This window comes from Micromys minutus (genome assembly GCF_963924665.1).
Source record: "Micromys minutus genome assembly, chromosome: 3".
In the NCBI taxonomy this organism is placed as follows: Eukaryota; Metazoa; Chordata; class Mammalia; order Rodentia; family Muridae; genus Micromys; species Micromys minutus.
In genome coordinates this window covers 22229782-22246952 of record NC_137972.1, presented here as the reverse complement: position 1 = coordinate 22246952, position 17171 = coordinate 22229782, and the positions used below count along the sequence as shown (strand labels likewise).

The 17171-nt window shown below is 41.8% G+C and overlaps 1 pseudogene across 1 annotated transcript; it reads left to right on the top strand.

The window, feature by feature from the left end:
- Positions 1-4221: 4221 nt before the first annotated feature.
- Positions 4222-5283, top strand: LOC308418497 (mortality factor 4-like protein 1; annotated as a pseudogene). The gene has a single exon. The product of its transcript is annotated as a mortality factor 4-like protein 1 (transcript).
- Positions 5284-17171: the final 11888 nt, after the last annotated feature.

Below are 17171 nucleotides of genomic sequence, written 5' to 3'. Positions count from 1 at the left end.
GCTATGTCCCAGCAGTGAAGCAAGCTATACTATGGTCCAGGAGAGATGTTTAGAGACCACCATAGTGGTACCCAGATAGGACCGTGGCACATTGCGTCCCCTTTTTACATAAGTTCGCCAATAATAAACACGTTGGTCCTACTCGACAGGTCTCTGTCAGAAACTCTTCGTGAGCAGCTAAAGATATGATTTCACAGTACAGCGGCCAGGGTTCACCTTTATCCTCACTTCTCTCAGGTGAAACCCTGGTGAGTGGCTTGTGTTCAGACAGAGAGAAGTGTTGGGTCCAGATGAGTTCAAAATTAAGTCAGTCGAACATGCCCAAAATGCACTGGGCTCTTATATGTAACATCTTTAATGGATACTTTTCAATAATTTGTTTTGGTCACGTGGAAATAGATGAAGATGTGATAGAACCTCGTTTATAAAAATCAAAGTAATCCAAAAAGTTTGAAGAAAAAAAAAAACTTCTGAGAGATAGAATAGAAATAGAAAGATGGAATAGAAAGATGGAGAGATCGGCTGGAAAGCACATGCATGTATGGTGCGGCCATCTGAACTCGAGACCTCAGGTCCAGCTCCTTGCTGATGGCCCCTAAACCCCACCCTGGCCCTCTCTATACTGTTTGTAACCACTGTGGAGCGTGTTCAAAGCAGCAACTGGCGTGCATTCTCATGAACCATTTTTTTTTACACCTCCCTACCCACTTCCGCCCTCCATCTTCACCCCATCCACTTTGTCTAACACGTAGACAGTTCGCTGCTTCCTCCTTCTCCTAAGTATTAAGCATTAAAGTGTCCCTGCGAAGTCCGAGCTTACTGATGTTGGCGTTAAGACGGAAGTGAGGGGGATGCAGCCTAGGGAAGGATGTGAACAGTAACAAACCTTACCCCACTGTCCCCGCCCTCCGCCAGTCAATTTCTTTGTGCCCCTTCTCGCCTCACTCTGCAGCCACCACTTGGAGTGCGGTCTCCATATACCAGTCTTTCCTCATCTTTTTGCCTTTTACACGGTTTGAAAGAATTTTCCTGTCAGTCTTCTTCAACTGACTTTCCTGTGATGGGGACACAGAGGTGACCGGAAGTAAGCCAGAGAAGCTTTTCCGCCCTTCCTCCCACAGAGGCAAACTAGACATTTTTCCTACTCCCGATCTGGCTCTGTCCATGGGTAAGAAGTCGGATGAAATCTGATGCCTTCTCCAGTCACTGACTAGCCAGTGTTTCTCCTTGATTCTCATGTCTGAGAAATCTCATTTTCAAGGTGACGCCACTAAAAACAGGGTCTGCGCATGCAGCTGAGCAGCGGAACAAAGGGCAGAGTTTTCACATGTAAACAGAAGGGTTTGCACTTCAGAGCAGAAACCTGTCCACAGCCAGATTACTAATAGAATATAATACAAGCTCTAGTAATTAGACATTGCCCGGCCTGCTACAACATCCTCACACAGAGGCAGCGTCTTTTCCTGAACGCAAAGGCAACGGCTGCATCTCTTTGTGTGTAGCCCGCGTTTCCTTCCTCTCACAAACCACAGCAGTTAAAGCGAAGACTGGCTGTTCCAAGGAGCAGGAAAGCATGCAACATCGTTGCTGGTGTCTGATAAACACATTGGAGAGGAGGCCTTGTGATCTCCATTTGTCTGGGAGGGCATGCTGTGTAATCTTAGATTGCTCTCAAAAATTTATACCTACAGAATTTCCTAAACTAGTGGGCTCACCAGTGTCCGGAGGTGAAGGGGCACTGGAGATAGGAAATGTCAACTGCGTGTATTAATAATGATATTTCATATAACAACTCGAAAGCGACTACAGCTGGTCATGGTGGTATACACCTGTCTTAGGGTTTCTACTCCTGCACAAACATCGTGACCAAGAAGCAAGTTGGGGAGGAAGAGGTTTATTCAGCTTATACTTCCATATTGCTGTTCATCACCAGAGGAAGTCAGGACTGGAACTCAAGCAGGTCAGGAAGCAGGAGCTGATGCAGAGGACATGGAGGGATGGATGTCACTTACTGACTTGCTTGAGTCAGGAATAGAAACCCTGACTAAGACAAATTGGTACCAGCATAGTGGGGTATTCCTGTGACAACCTGACCATGTTTTGGGGAGGACTGTAGAAGGACTTTGGAACTTTGAGCTAGAAGAGCCATTCACATATTAAGAGCTCTGTAGGATGTTCAGTAGGAGCTTGGGAGATAATGTTGAGTACAGTGCAGAAGATGGAGGCCTGGCTTGTGACATTTCAGAGGGAAGATTAAAGACTCTTTGATCAGGGCTGTTGCTGTTTTGGTTGTGAAAATTCTGTGGTTTTTGTTAGCTGGGGCTGAAGAATGAGCTGTGATTAACAAGATACCAGAACTACTAAATCAAAACCTTTGCATTACTGGGACTATTGATGCTGGTCAGCTGGAGCTAAGAAATTAGTGGCAATTAAGAAGAGACCAGCATCATTGAGGTGAAATCTCCTGGGAACTGTTTTCTAAGAGCACAAAGAGGATGTGTTCCAGAAATAGCCTAGGTTGTACCTCATGCTGTGGCTGAACTAGGTAATGTGTAAGAGTCACCCAGGTGGTACTGATTCTGAAGGAATGAAGGGGTCATGGAGAGCAGCTGAAGCTCGGCACTGTGAGAAACCATGGAAGGCCATTGGTGAAGGTGCATCCTCAGTGGCAATTAGCGCCCCAGGATTAACATAGTGTTTTGGAGATGCCAGTTCCATGACATGACCACCAAGAATGGCAGCAGCAGCGGAGAACAGGCAGCTGGAGCCTAGAAGACAAAGTGTGGGCTACAAAGGGCAGATCTGGAGAAGTGTCTCAAGCCCTTGGAGGAGCCCAGAAGTTTGTAAGTGGATTCCCAGACACTGGATGGTTAGAGATTGATTTTGCTTTGATTGTGACTGTCCCTGATATCTTTCCCTCTTGAAGGAAGAAGTAGAGCCCACAGTTTAGAGACTTTGAACTGTAAAAAGACCTTGATTTTGAAAAGAGACTGAATATTTTAAAATGTAAGGATTGGAAAGGCTGTGGGACTCTTAAGGTTATCTAGATCTTGGGGATGAACAAGAAAGTAAGGGTTGAAGCTTAATATCGATTTGTTTTCATGCCAAGTTGACAAGGGGTCAATTGTACTGGCTGGTTTTGTGTCAACTTGACACAGCTGGAGTGATCACAGAGAAAAGAGCTTCAGTTGAGGAAATGCCTTCATGAGATCCAGCTGTAAGGCATTTTCTCAACTAGTGATCAAGGGGGGAGGGCCCAGCCCATTGTGGGTGGTGCCATCCCTGGGCTGGTAGACCTGGGTTCTATAAGAAAGAAAGCTGAGCAAACCATGGGAAGCAAGCCAGTAATTAACGTCCCTCCATGGCCTCTGCATCAGCTCCTGCTTCCTGCCCTGCTTGAGTTCCAGTCCTGACTTCCTCTGGTGATGAACAGCGATATGGAAGTGTAAGCTGAATAAACCCTTTCCTCCCCAACTTGCTTCTTGGTCATGATATTTGTGCAAAAACCCTGACTAAGAAGACAACACCTTTGATCCTAGCATGGAGAGGCAGAGGCAGGCAGATCCCTGTGAGTTCCTGGTCTCAACCAACCTGTCTACAGAGTAAGTTTCAGGCCAGCCAACACTACCCCATAATGAGACCCTGTCTCAAAAAGAAGCAAGCAAACAAAAATGACTTTGTGTGTTACATTCTCAAAATATGAATTTCTAGCTTTGCATTCAAAGCCACAGTTTCCCATCCATTCCCACCAACACAGTAAACTCTCCAGAGCCAAAATCAATGGTGAAGAAATAAGAACATCCAGGAAACTGGTTGCACCCTGGGAAGCCCATTGCTGAAGGTGACTGGAGCCTCAGTGGACCTCAGTGGATGGCAGGAAGTGGGACAGGGACTGGGGTAGGGCTGTGGCCTGATAAGAGGCTGCATAGATAAAGAGCTTGTCCCTGTCCACCCCTCTGTGTGTTCCCCAATTCATTCCACCTGTGGGCTGCAGCTACAAAGGGGGTGTGAGCAATCGAGGCTGCCTGCTCTCTTCCTACTTGGGACAAGGAAGTGCAAGCACTTCTGAGGTGTCATAGTGGAAGTTTTCAAAGTTGGGTGGGTACCATTGAAAAGCAAGTGGTTTGGAATATCTGTTTACCGGGAAGGTGAAGGCAAAGAATAATAAATTAGGGTAGTCGGGGGTGGTGGGAGAAGGAGGAGGCAGCGAATCACTTATAAATGGCACCCAAGCAGGACCCGAAGCCTAAATTCCAGGAGGGTGAGCGAGTGCTGTGCTTTCATGGGCCTCTTCTTTATGAAGCAAAGTGTGTAAAGGTTGCCATAAAGAACAAACAAGTGAAGTACTTTATCCATTACAGTGGTTGGAATAAAAATTGGGATGAATGGGTGCCAGAAAGCAGAGTACTCAAATACGTGGATACCAATTTGCAGAAACAGCGAGAACTTCAAAAGGCCAATCAGGAACAATATGCAGAGGGCAAGATGAGAGGGGCTGCTCCAGGGAAGAAGACATCTGGTCTGCAACAGAAAAACATTGAAGTGAAAACAAAAAAGAACAAGCAGAAAACACCTGGAAATGGAGATGGTGGCAGTACCAGGGAGACACCTCAGCCTCCTAGGAAGAAGAGAGCCCGGGTAGATCCTACTGTTGAAAATGAAGAAACATTTATGAACAGAGTTGAAGTTAAAGTGAAGATTCCTGAAGAGCTGAAACCATGGCTTGTGGCTTGTGAATGACTGGGACTTAATCACCAGACAAAAGCAGCTTTTTTATCTTCCTGCCAAGAAGAATGTGAATTCCATTTTGGAGGATTATGCAAATTATAAGAAGTCTCGAGGAAATACAGATAATAAGGAATATGCTGTTAATGAGGTTGTGGCAGGGATAAAGGAGTACTTCAATGTAATGTTGGGCACTCAGCTGCTCTACAAATTTGAGAGACCTCAGTACGCTGAAATTCTGGCCGATCACCCCGATGCACCCATGTCCCAGGTGTATGGAGCGCCACACTTACTGAGATTATTTGTGCGAATTGGAGCGATGTTGGCCTATACACCTTTAGATGAGAAAAGCCTTGCTTTATTACTGAACCATCTACATGATTTCCTCAAGTACCTGGCGAAGAATTCTGCAACTTTGTTCAGTGCCAGTGATTATGAAGTGGCTCCTCCCGAGTACCATCGGAAAGCCGTGTGAGGGGTGTGCTCTCTCTCACTTGTGCTTGGGTCTCTGTAAACAGTTTGGTTCTTAGTCCTTCTCTTGTACAAATGATATACTTTGAAGACCGTTAGTGTATAACAGAGTTGATGTTCGTTTTCTGTTTAAACAGAGAAAATAAAAGGAGTAACTGCTCCTTTTTTCTTTTTTTTTTTTTCATTTCAAAGTTTCTACTGTATCAGTGATGGACAACAGAGAGACATGCTGTAGAGTGTTTGCCTAGTTGACGAAGCTGCTTTTGAATGCTGATGGTTCTGTTCCTTTGACACTACGCACTTTTATAATATGTGTTAATGCTCTATGACAAAATGCTCTGATTCCTAGTGCCAAAGGTTCACTTCAGTGTATATAACTGAACACTCATCCATCTGTGCTCTTTTTTTTTTTTAATGGTGCTTAAAGAGCCCATCCTTTGCAAGTCATCCATGTTGTTCCTTAGCATTTTATCTTTGCTCAGTTGTTAAAGAATGGTGGCTTGTTTTCATGGTTTTTGTATTTGTGTCTAATGCACGTTTTAACATGATAGACGCAATGCATCATGTAGCTACAGTTTTATGGAAAAGTCAATCTTGTAGGAGTTGTTTTTCAGATCTTCAATAATTTTTTTCTTTAAATTTCAAAAAAAAAAGAATAATAAATTAATTAGATGGATGGATGGATGGAAGGATGGATGGATGGATGGATGGATGGATGGATGGATAGATAGATAGATAGATAGATAGATAGATAGATAGATAGATAAAAGATACATCACAAAAGAGCTGAAGGGTGTCCAGGTGTTTAGCGCACCTTGGGAGACCAACAGGCAAACAAAGGGTGTGGGCTACTGGTGCTTAGCTGACTTCCTTTTCCATTTTATTCAATCTGGGACTCCAGCACATAGAGTGGTTCTGCTCACATTCTCTAGAAACACCTCCATAGATTCACCCAGAACTGTGTCTCCTAAGTCAGTTCCAACCCAGTCAGGATGACAACAAAGTTCATCTAGAGAGAAAGCTATCAAGTTTTCAATCTTTCAAAACAAACAGCTTTCAAAACAAAAACAAAAACAAAAAAAAACAGCTGTTTCCTTTTCCCTACAACTTTTCTAGTCTCTAGCTCTCTGGCTATTATTTCTGTCTCTGTGGTGATTGGGTCTTTAATTCCTACTCACCTAAAACCCGAAGTAAGAACACTGTTGTTCTGAGATTTTTCAAGGTTCTTGATGTACATGTGAGAAGTCAAACTCCCTCTCAGCCCTGTTTGCACGGCATTCCACAAGCGTTGGTATGCTGTTATGGTATTCACGCTGATTTCTGTGTTTCCTAATTTACCATCTACTTTATTAGGCTCCGTTGTTTCTGAGTGTGTTGTTTAATTTCTACAACTCAGGCCTCTGTTTCTGATTCCTAACTGCATCTCACTGTAGTTGAAAACAGTTTCCTGGCATGCAACGACCCTTGAAGGTGCCTAAAACTGTGGACGGTCGAAACTCTGCAGAAACATCAGTTCTTTTCAAAGCTGCCAGGCTCTGAAATGTGCCTGGAGTTGATCTACACAGCTAAAGTATGCTGTGTGTGACTTTGTGTGTGGTCAGAAGACTTGGCTCAGCACCAGTGTTGGTTCTAAGGTTCAGGATGGCTTCTTGCATCTAGTCTAGAGGTAGAAAAATGGGCCTTTGTTTATATCTGGAAAGCAAGAGACAGGCTTATCTGCGTCTAGTCCCAGCTGAGAAGCTATGAACGTTTGCCTGTGCCCAGAGTTGAAAGGTCACAACTGATGACTTGGGAGATGGACAGGCTCCAAATGCATACACTCACAAGACATTCAACTAATTCCACTCAGGGCAAAGGCACACAAAAACCAGCCCCTGTGAGGACATTCTGATGAAATCCTGCAGATCCGGGATGACTTGTCAGTTTGGAAGAGCTGAGGTCTTCGCACCCGGGGGACTTTGCATCTACTCACAATCTCAGTTCTTTGTGCCACAGGAATCCAGAGGGATCAGAAGCTGCTCACAGCCCTGTCTTCTCCTCAACTTTGTGATCTAAGAAGAAATGGCCTGGGGAGGGAGGAACAATGTTCACAAAATGCCTGTAGACAAATATTCTTAGCAATTTTATTTCCTAGAATGGAATGCTACCCAGGAATAAAAAAGGATAGCTACTGACATACACCAATCTAGATAGAAATCGAGATTATTCTGTCTGACAGGAAAAAAAGGTCTGCTCTGAAAGGTTGAATAGGCTGCAGTTCCACTTACATAACTTTCTTGAGACAGCAACACTGGGCTGGGGATGAGTTTTCAGTTGCAGGTGACAGAGGGGGTTGGGGCAGAATAGAATGGGTGTGAACACAGAGCAATGTTTCTTCTGTGGTGCTTATTCCTAAGGCTAGATTCAAACTGTTGGCTGAAAGACTTTAAATAGGCCATCAAATAAGCCCACAGTGATGTGTGTGCATGTGTGCACAAGCCCACAGTGATGTGTGTGCATGTGTGCATAAGCCCACAGTGATGTGTGTGCATGTGTGCGCAAGCATATGAGAACCAAGGTTGCTTAAAAGAAAGTGAACATGGTATTAGGTCTGTGGCTTAGTAAACAGTGACAGGCCAGTGCTAACTCACTGGCTTCGGTTATATCACTGTTGTATTCAGTGAAGCTGTGCAGAGAAACAGCAAACACTGACTAAGCTCTCTCTGCACCATTTTTTCACTACCCTAGGAGCCTATAATTAAAATTAAAAGTTCCCTTACAAAAGTCACAGACTGTCAGACCTGCTTACTCGAGAGCTTTCCAACAATAAGACTGACACATAGAGATTAGCAGACACCATCGCTCCCCCAAAGAACTAATAATACAGTGGTGTTACATGAAGCCCATCTTTACTAAAACCAGGGGTGAACACAGGAAGACCATGCACAGCCCAGGAACTTAAGCCAGAATATCGCTTGACATTGGACATTAAAGAGACACAAATGGGGGGGGGGATCAAATGACTCCTATTTACAGACGACATGCCATACATAAGAAACTTCAGAATAATTCACCAGAAAGCTTCTAGAAATGATCAACAAAATTAGCTTAGAAAAATCAGTAGCCTTTCTAGATAGCAACAAGTTGAGAAAGATAACGTTGAACAGACTACATTCATAATCTCAAAAAATAGAAATTAACCGAGCACTATGCCCAGTTACATACCTGGGCCTGTGTTCTTTCTGTTGTTGCTGTTGTTTAATTGGATATTTTATGTATTTACATTTTAAATGTTATCCCCTTTCCTCCCTCTCCCATCCCCCTCCCCCACTCACCCTACTTCTATGAAGATGCTCCACTACCACCCACCCACTTCCACGTCAACACCCTGGCCTTTTCCTACACTGGGGAAACGAGCCTTCACAGGACCAAGGGCTTCTCCTCCCATTGATGCCAGACAATGCCACCCTCTGCTACACATGCGGCTGGAAACGTGTGCTCGCTGGTTGAGTACAAGGAGTACTGGGAAGTCTGGTTGGTTGATATTGTTGTTCTTCCCATGAGGTTGCAAACCCCTCCAGCTCCTTCGGTCCTTTCTCTAACTCCTCCATTTGACTCCTCCCATGCTCAGTTCTTAACCAGACCTTTACACCAGAAGAATCTTTGGGAGACAAAGCAGAAAGTGAACTGGATTAAGGAAGCCCGCAAGTCTCTTAGTGGATCCTTAGGTCCTTTGGCGCCACCTGCTGTCGATCTAGGGTTGTCGGTACCAAACAGGGCTCCTGTACTGATGACGTCTTTTCCTTCGCATCGCAACACGTCTGTTTTCTACAATCCTGGTGAATAATTCTCAACGGAAGTGGGATTATTCTCATTTTCACCGAGACGTGATTCGAAATTGCTAGCTAAGATGATGAGAGAGAAGTGGACAATGACGAAAATTATGATTGATGCTGGTGAGGTCGATGACGACTCCCAGACCAGAGAGTGTTGATGCTCAGTTTCCCTTTGGGTCCTGAGGTCGTCTTCCACCACGCTTACTTCTGACGCACCTCAAACAATTCAGGACCATGAGTTGTGCACCATCCAAAAGTACAGAGGTGCTGTGGTGCACTCTTGTGGTCCCAGCACTCAGGGGAGTTCGGGCAAGAGGCTTATGAGTTAAAAACTAGTCTGGGATGGCTAGTGGGCCTCAAAAACAATGCTAGCGAGTAAAAAAATTAATGCTGGTAGTTTATGCTGCCTACTAGACGTTTCCAGGTGTTAGTAGCAAAAATGTTTCAACCATCTGTAATGGGATCCGATGCCCTCTTCTGGTGTGTCTGTAGACAGTGACAGTGGTGTGTAATCATGTACATAAAGTAAATCTTCACCAAAAGAAAAAAGAGTGAAACCTGTGTGGTCAAACTTTAGAGAGTAGTTACTCTTCCTCTTGAAGTGACTTCATTTTCTTAGATTTAAAAAAAAATGTTGTTATTTGACAATTTTATACATGTATGATGTGGGTAATCTTACCCATCCCAGTCCTGGTGAACCCCTTCTTGCCAACAAGCCCCCCCCCCCCGTTTTCATGCCCTTTGTTTGTTGTTTGTTTGGGGTTGGGGACCCAGTGAGTTCAGTTAGGGCTGCTCTTGTGGACAGAAGTTATTTCTTAACACATGGGCATTGACCAGAGACTTCTGAAGGAAATGTTTCTCCCTCTCCTTTCTCTCTTTCCCCCTCTCCCTTCCCCGCCCCCAGCAAGCATTAACTTCCAATATCTCTGAGTAGAATATTATAAGCCACACTTGAATTATTTTTTCATCAAGTTAAAAAGAAATGTCAACTTTAAAAGCTTATTTGCAAAATTTTCTGGCTATTCAGGAAGGACTGGGAATTCTTATTCCCAGTTTGGGATTTCAGTCCCCAGATGCCTTGGCACACTCCAACTAGAATGCAGGTCAGTGTAAAGCAAATGCTGTGAGCCACCAGAAATCCTGGCTGCTTAGGTGTGTTATCCTGAGACTATGCAGGAGTTGTGGGATTTTTCTCTGATTTAATTTTTACTTTTCCTCTTTTATTTTTTTCTTTAAAATCCAAGGCTCCCTATAATGCCTAGTGTCCAAGATGATTTTTAAACTAAAAATTATAAACATGTCCAGAATGTAAGATGGATTGTGTGAAAATTCTTTGAAACTTTCAAAAATATGTGTCATGGGGCTGGAAGATGATACGCAGGCCACTAAAGTTTTTTTGGAGAGAAAACGCATAGCATCCCTGTTGTCATTCCTGCACGCTACAATACCGACCTGCTAGGCGAGATGTGTACGCTGGTACATTTGTGGTATGGGAATTGCCCATCACCTTTGAGGGATTTTTTTTTTTTTTTTTTGGTTTTTTTGGGGGGAGGGGTGGAACCTTTTCCATGGGAAGGAATCCAAGCTTGGTACTGTGAACCTGGCCAAGGCCCATGAGTCTGGAGGTCATCAGACCTACAAAGATCAACTACAGTTGTTTTGCCTGAACATCTGTGTCATGCTCACAAATCAGTGTTAGCCTCTGCCCATGGGCAGAGAAGCTTCCCTCTGCAGAGAGGTCAGCAGGTAAAGCAGAGACTCGTAGCTAATCAAAGTGCTAAAAGGTAAGTAGCTACTCTGGTGCTCGGCCCTAAGTGGAATCAACTGTATCAGTCCCCACCCCTTAGGACTTAGGGCTTGGAAGAGCACGTAAACACTGCCCTGGGGACACGGCAGGACCGTTGCACACACAAACTCATTGTAGCTGTGGTCACCTGCACAAAAGCAGTGCTGACTGAACTCAGGGTTATTAACAAAGGAGTGGGAGGACATGAAAGGGGCAGAGAGGGGTGTTAGGGGTACCTGGGGTATTGGAGAGAGGAGTAAGGATTCCAGGGAACGGTGAGAGGGGAGAGTTGGGGCATGTATGACCAAGAGGTATGGTTTACATGAATGAAGATATCAAAATAGATATTCTATTTTTAAAGCTGTATGTAAAATACAATTATTGTTAGTATACATTTCACCTTCCGATGTAAAAAATACCCTGCAAGTTAAGTCCAACAAAGGAACTCTAAATTGCTTCAGGGGGTGGGGGGAGTGAGCGTAAAAATATGTGACTAGAAACTCAAACAAACTCCAGCCAAGAAATAGATTCTGCTAAGTCTGCCAGCCCTCCAATTTTAAATAAACAACCTCCAGGGGAAGGTAATTCCACCATCACAGCAGAGCTATACTCATGAGGAAAAGCCTACAGGTCTTTTAGAAAATGAGAAAAGTTGATTTCCATGCTGGAAAGCACGTGTATTCACTCTCTTGGACGTTAAAGCTCCTGTCCCTGAGTTCACTTCCCCGGGGAAGAGTACACTGATCACTGAAAATTCCCTAACTTCCACATGTACCCCCATGACATGCATACAGCTGCCCTCTCTCTTCCCCTCTCTCTCTCTCTCTCTCTCTTTCTGTCTCTCTCTCTCTCACTCTCTCTCTCTCTCTTTCTCTCTATCTCTCTATCACATACACACACACATATGCACACACATACACACACACTAACAAATAGAATAATTCTAAATTTATTTATATAATATTGATTTATTTTAAATTATTTTTCCTTCATATATGCATGTTTGGTGCCTATGTAGATCAGAAGAGGGCATCAGACCCTGTGGAACTGGAATTAGAGGTGGTTGTGTACCATTCTGTGTGGGCTAAGAACTAAACCAGGGTCTTCTGCAAGAACAGTAAGCACTGTTTTGTTTTTGTCTTTTTGAAACAATGTCTCACTGCTTCTCTTGGAACTCACTCTGTAGCCACACTTGCCCTGAACTCCCAGAAATACCTTCCTAGTGTTGAGATTAAAGGCACACAACCCCAAGCCGGACCTGGTAAGCACTCAACCACTGAGCCATCTCTCCAGCCCCTAGAATAAATTTTTAAGTATAAAATAAAACTTTTACTTTGATCAATAAAATATGATTGAAATAAAACTGGGCGATCCAGAGACTGAGTTGTAAGAAGCTGTATCGTCCCTGCTCTTTCCCATTTTGCAGTCTAAGATCATGATACTGTAGAGAACAAGGCAACATGTTCCTGAGACCATCTTACAATCACACCTGACAGCCACACAATTGTTGTCAGACCATTAGAATAGGGTGGGTCTGCCACTGTTAGAATAGGTGTCAATCTGACATATTTTTAAACCAATCAGAAAAAAAAAAAAAAAAAAAAAAAACCACTTAAACCACTTATATGTTCTCAAGGAAATTTAAATCTCAGACCAAACGCTGAGTGTCCTAGTCCTTCAAGAACAAAAGCTCCTACTTTGGAATATGAAGGTGCTATCTTATGTGTCACCACTCCAATTTGCACAAATAGACCAGCTATAACATCCCAGGAACTCACAACACAAAATCATAAAATGATTCTTTCCTGCTGAGAAAATTTCAAGTGAGACACTGAGTTACTTTGACGTATAAATTCTTTGGTTTACATAGCAGCTGGAACCCCAAGGAACACAGCAGACTCTGGACCCATCACTCCCCAACACTCCCCACCCACCCCTGATTTCTACTCCCCTTCCAGCCTGCACCTTCTGCTGGGGCAGATCACCCGCTGGTCTGCTCCTCTGAAGACCCCACAGTCTGAAGGCTTCCCAGGAAGTCGGCTACAGCCACGCCACAGGCCTCCCAGAAGACCTGCAGCAACCCAGGGACACAGGAGGCAGGCTTCAGACAAAAACACCCAGACCAGCTAACACCAGAGATAACCAGATGACTGGAGGCAACAGCAAGACAATAAGCAACCGAAGCCAGTGTACTCTGGCATTATCAGAACCCTGTTCTCCCATCACAGCAAGCCCTGGATACACCAACACACCTGAAAATCAGGACGCTGACCTAAAATCCAATCTCGTGGAGGTCGTAAAGTCCTTTAAGAAGGATATAAATAAGTCCCTAAAAGAAATACAGGAAAACACAATCAAACAGGTGAAGGAATTGAACAAAGTGGTCCAAGACCTAAAAATGAAAGTTAAAAAAAAAAATTTAAAAACATGAATGGAGGCAAACCTGAAAATTGAAAATCTCAGAAAGAGGTCAGGAATTACAGATGTAAGTATCACAAGAGATAAGAAGACAGAATCTCAGGTATAGAAGATACCTTAGAAGATATTGACACAACTATCAAAGAAAATTCAAAACACAAAAAAAAACTTTTAACCCAAAACATTGAGAAAATCCAGGACACAACGAAAAACACAAATCTAAGAATAATAGGAATAGAGCAAGAACAAAGATTTCCAGCTCAAAGAACCCAAAATAGCTTCAACAAAACCATAGAAGAAAACATTCCCAACCTAAAAAAAAAAAAAAAAAATAGCCATAAATGTACAAGAAATCTATAGAACAACAAATAGACTGGACCAGAAAATGAAATCCTCTCATCACATAATAATCAAAACACTAAATGCACAGAACAAAGAAAATATTAAAAGCTGCAAGAAAAAAGGTCAAGTAGCATATAAAGGCAGACCTATCAGAATTACATCAGACTTCTCAGCAGAGACACTAAAAGCTGGAAAAGCCTTGACAGAGGTCATACAGACCCTAAGAGAAAACATGCCAGCCCAGGCTATTATACCCAGAAAACTCTCAATTAACATAGATGGAGAAACCAAGATATTCCATGACAAAACCAAATTCAAACAATATCTATCAACCAATTCAGTCCTACAGAAGGAAAACTTTAACACAAGGAGGCTTTCTACACCAAAGGAAAAACAAGATATTAATTATCTCATAACAAAACCAAAAGGCAAGAATCACATACACATAATATCACCTACAACAACAAACGTAACAGAAACTAACAATTATCTGTCTTTAATATTTCTCAATATCAACGGACTTAATTTCCCAATAAAAAGACATAAGCTAACAAACTGGATATGCAAACAGGATCCAGCATTATGCTGCATTCAAGAAGTATACCTCAGTAACAAAGACAGACAGTACCTCAGAGTAAATGGCTGGAAAAAAGTCTTCAAAGCAAATGGTCCCAAGAAAAAAGCTGGAGTTGCCATCCTAATATCCAATGAAATATAGACTTTCAACCAAAAGTTCTTAAGCAAGATGAGGAAGAACACTTCATATTTGTCATAGGAAAAATCCACAAAGAGAAAGTCTCAATTCTGAACATCTACTCCCCAAATGTAAGGGCAGCTATATTCATTAAAAAAAAAAAAAAAAAAAACTTTACTAAAGCTCAAAAGACACACTGAAACCAACACAACAATAGTGGGAGACTTCAACACCCCACTCTCACTAATGGGCAGATCATTGAAACAGAAACTAGACAGGAACACAGTGAAAGTAATAGAGGTTATAAACCAAATGGATTTAACAGATATATACAGAAATTTTTGTATATATTTTTTATATAAATTTTGTTTTTACCCTAAAACAAAAGAACACACCTTTTTCTCAGCACCTCATGGTACCTTCTCCAAAACTGACCATATGATTATTCACAAAATAGGTCTCAACAGATACAAAAAGATTGAAATAATCCCATGCATCCTATCAGATCACCAGAGCCTAAGGCTGGTCTTCAATAACAACAAAAACAACAGAAAATCCACATACCCATGGAAACTGAATAATTCTCTATTTAATGAAAACTTGGTAAGGGAATAATTTTTTAAAAGAAAAGAAATTAAAGACTTCCTGGAATTCAGTGAAAATGTTGGCACAAAATACCTAAACTTACTTGACCCAATGAAAACAGTGCTAACAGAAAAAAAAAAATCATAAGTACTAATGGCCCTGATAAAGAAATTGGAGAGATCCTAAACTAGCAATTTAACAGCACATCTGAGAACTCTAGAATAAAAAGAAGCAAACCCACCCAAGATGAGTAGAAGGAAGGAAATAGTAAAACTCAGGCCCAAATCAACCAAATTGAAACAAAGATAACTATACAAAGAATCAACAAAAAAAAAAAAAAGATGGTTCTTTCAGAGAATAAACTAGATTGATAAACCCCTAGCAAAAGTATCTAAGGGGCCCAGAGACAGAATACAAATTAACAAAACCAGAAATGAAAAGGGAGACATAACAATAGGAACTGAGTAAATTCAAAATATCATCATATCCTACTACAAAAGCCTATACTCAACAAAATTGGAAAACCTACATGAAGTTGATGATTTTCTGGACAGATATCATGTACCAAAGTTAAGTCAAGAGCAGGTAAACTATCTAAAGAGGCCCATCTCCCTTAAAGAAATAAAAGATGTTGTTAAAAGCCTCCCAACCAAAAAAAGCCCAGGGCCAGATGGTTTTAGTGCAGAATTCTACCAGACCTTCAAAGAAGAGCTAATACCAATACTTCTCAAACTATTCCATAAAATAGAAACAAAAGAAACACTACCTAATTCATTCTATGAAGCCACAGTTTCTCTGATACCTAAACCACACAAGGACCCAACAAAGAAAGAGAACTTCAGACCAATTTCCCTTATGAATATTGATGCAAAAAATACTCAAGAAAATTCTCGCAAACCTAATCCAAAAACACATCTATACCATCATTCACCACAATTAAGTAGGCTTCATCCCAGGGAGGAAAGGTTGGTTCAATATTTAAAAATCCATCAATGTAATGAACTATATAAACAAACTTTTTTTAAAAAAACACATGATTATCTCATTAGATGCTAAGAAAGCATTTGACAAAATACAATATCCCTTCATGTTAAAAGTATTGGAGACAGGAATTCAATGTCTATACCTAAAGATAATAAAAAGCAATATACAGCAAACCAACAGATAATATCAAATTAACTGGAAAGATACTTGAAGCAATCCCACTAAAATCAGTGTCAAGACAAAGATGACCACCCTCTCCCTATCTATTCAATATAGTACTTGAAGTTCTAGCTAGAGCAGTAAGACAACAACAAAAGGAGATACAAATTAGCAAAGAAGAAGTCAAGGATTACTATTTGCAGATGATATGATAGTATAAATAAGAACCCCAAAAATTCTACCTGAGAACTTCTACAGCTGGTAAACAACTTCAGCAAAATGGCTGGATATAAAATTAACTCAAACACATCAGTACCCTTCCTTTATGCAAAGGATGAACAGGCTGAGAAATACAATAAGGAAATGACACCCTTCACCATAGTCACAAATAATATAAAATATCTTGAGGTAACTCTAACCAAACAAGTGAAAGATCTATACAACAAGAACTTCAAGTCTCTCAAGAAAGCAATCAAAGAAGACCTCAAAAAATGGAGAGACCTCCCACGCTCATGGATTGGTAGAATTAACATAGTGAGGTGGCCATCCTACCACAAGCAATCTACAGATTCAACACAATCCCTATCAATGTCCCAACACAATTCTTCAAAGACATGGAAAGAGCAATTCTCAAATTCATCTGGAAGGGCAGAAAACCCAAAATAGTGAAAAAGATTCTTGACAATAATGGGGGAATCACTGTCCCTGACCTCAAGCTGTGCTACAGAGCAGTAATGATAAAACTGCATGGTATTAGTACAGAGACAGACAGGTTGATCAGTGGAATAAAATTCAAGACCAGAAATGAAACCACACACTTGCAGACCCTTGATCTTTGACAAAGAAGACAAAAATATATAATGAAGAAAGGAAAGTGTGTTCAATGGATGGGGATGGTTTAACTGACAGTCTGTATGTACAGAAATGAAAATAGGTCCATATTTGTCACCTTGTGCAAGGCTCAGGTCCAGATAGATCAGGGACCTCAACATAAAACCAGATGCACTGAGTCTAATAGAAGAGACGGTAGAAAAGAGGGTGGGAAAGAGCCTTGAATTCATTGGCATGAGGGGAAATTTTCCTAAGCAGAACTCCAATGGCTCAGGCTCTAAGATCAAGAATTTATAAATGGGACCTCATGAAACTGAAAAGCTTCTTATGTACGACAAAGGACATAGTCAATAGGACATAT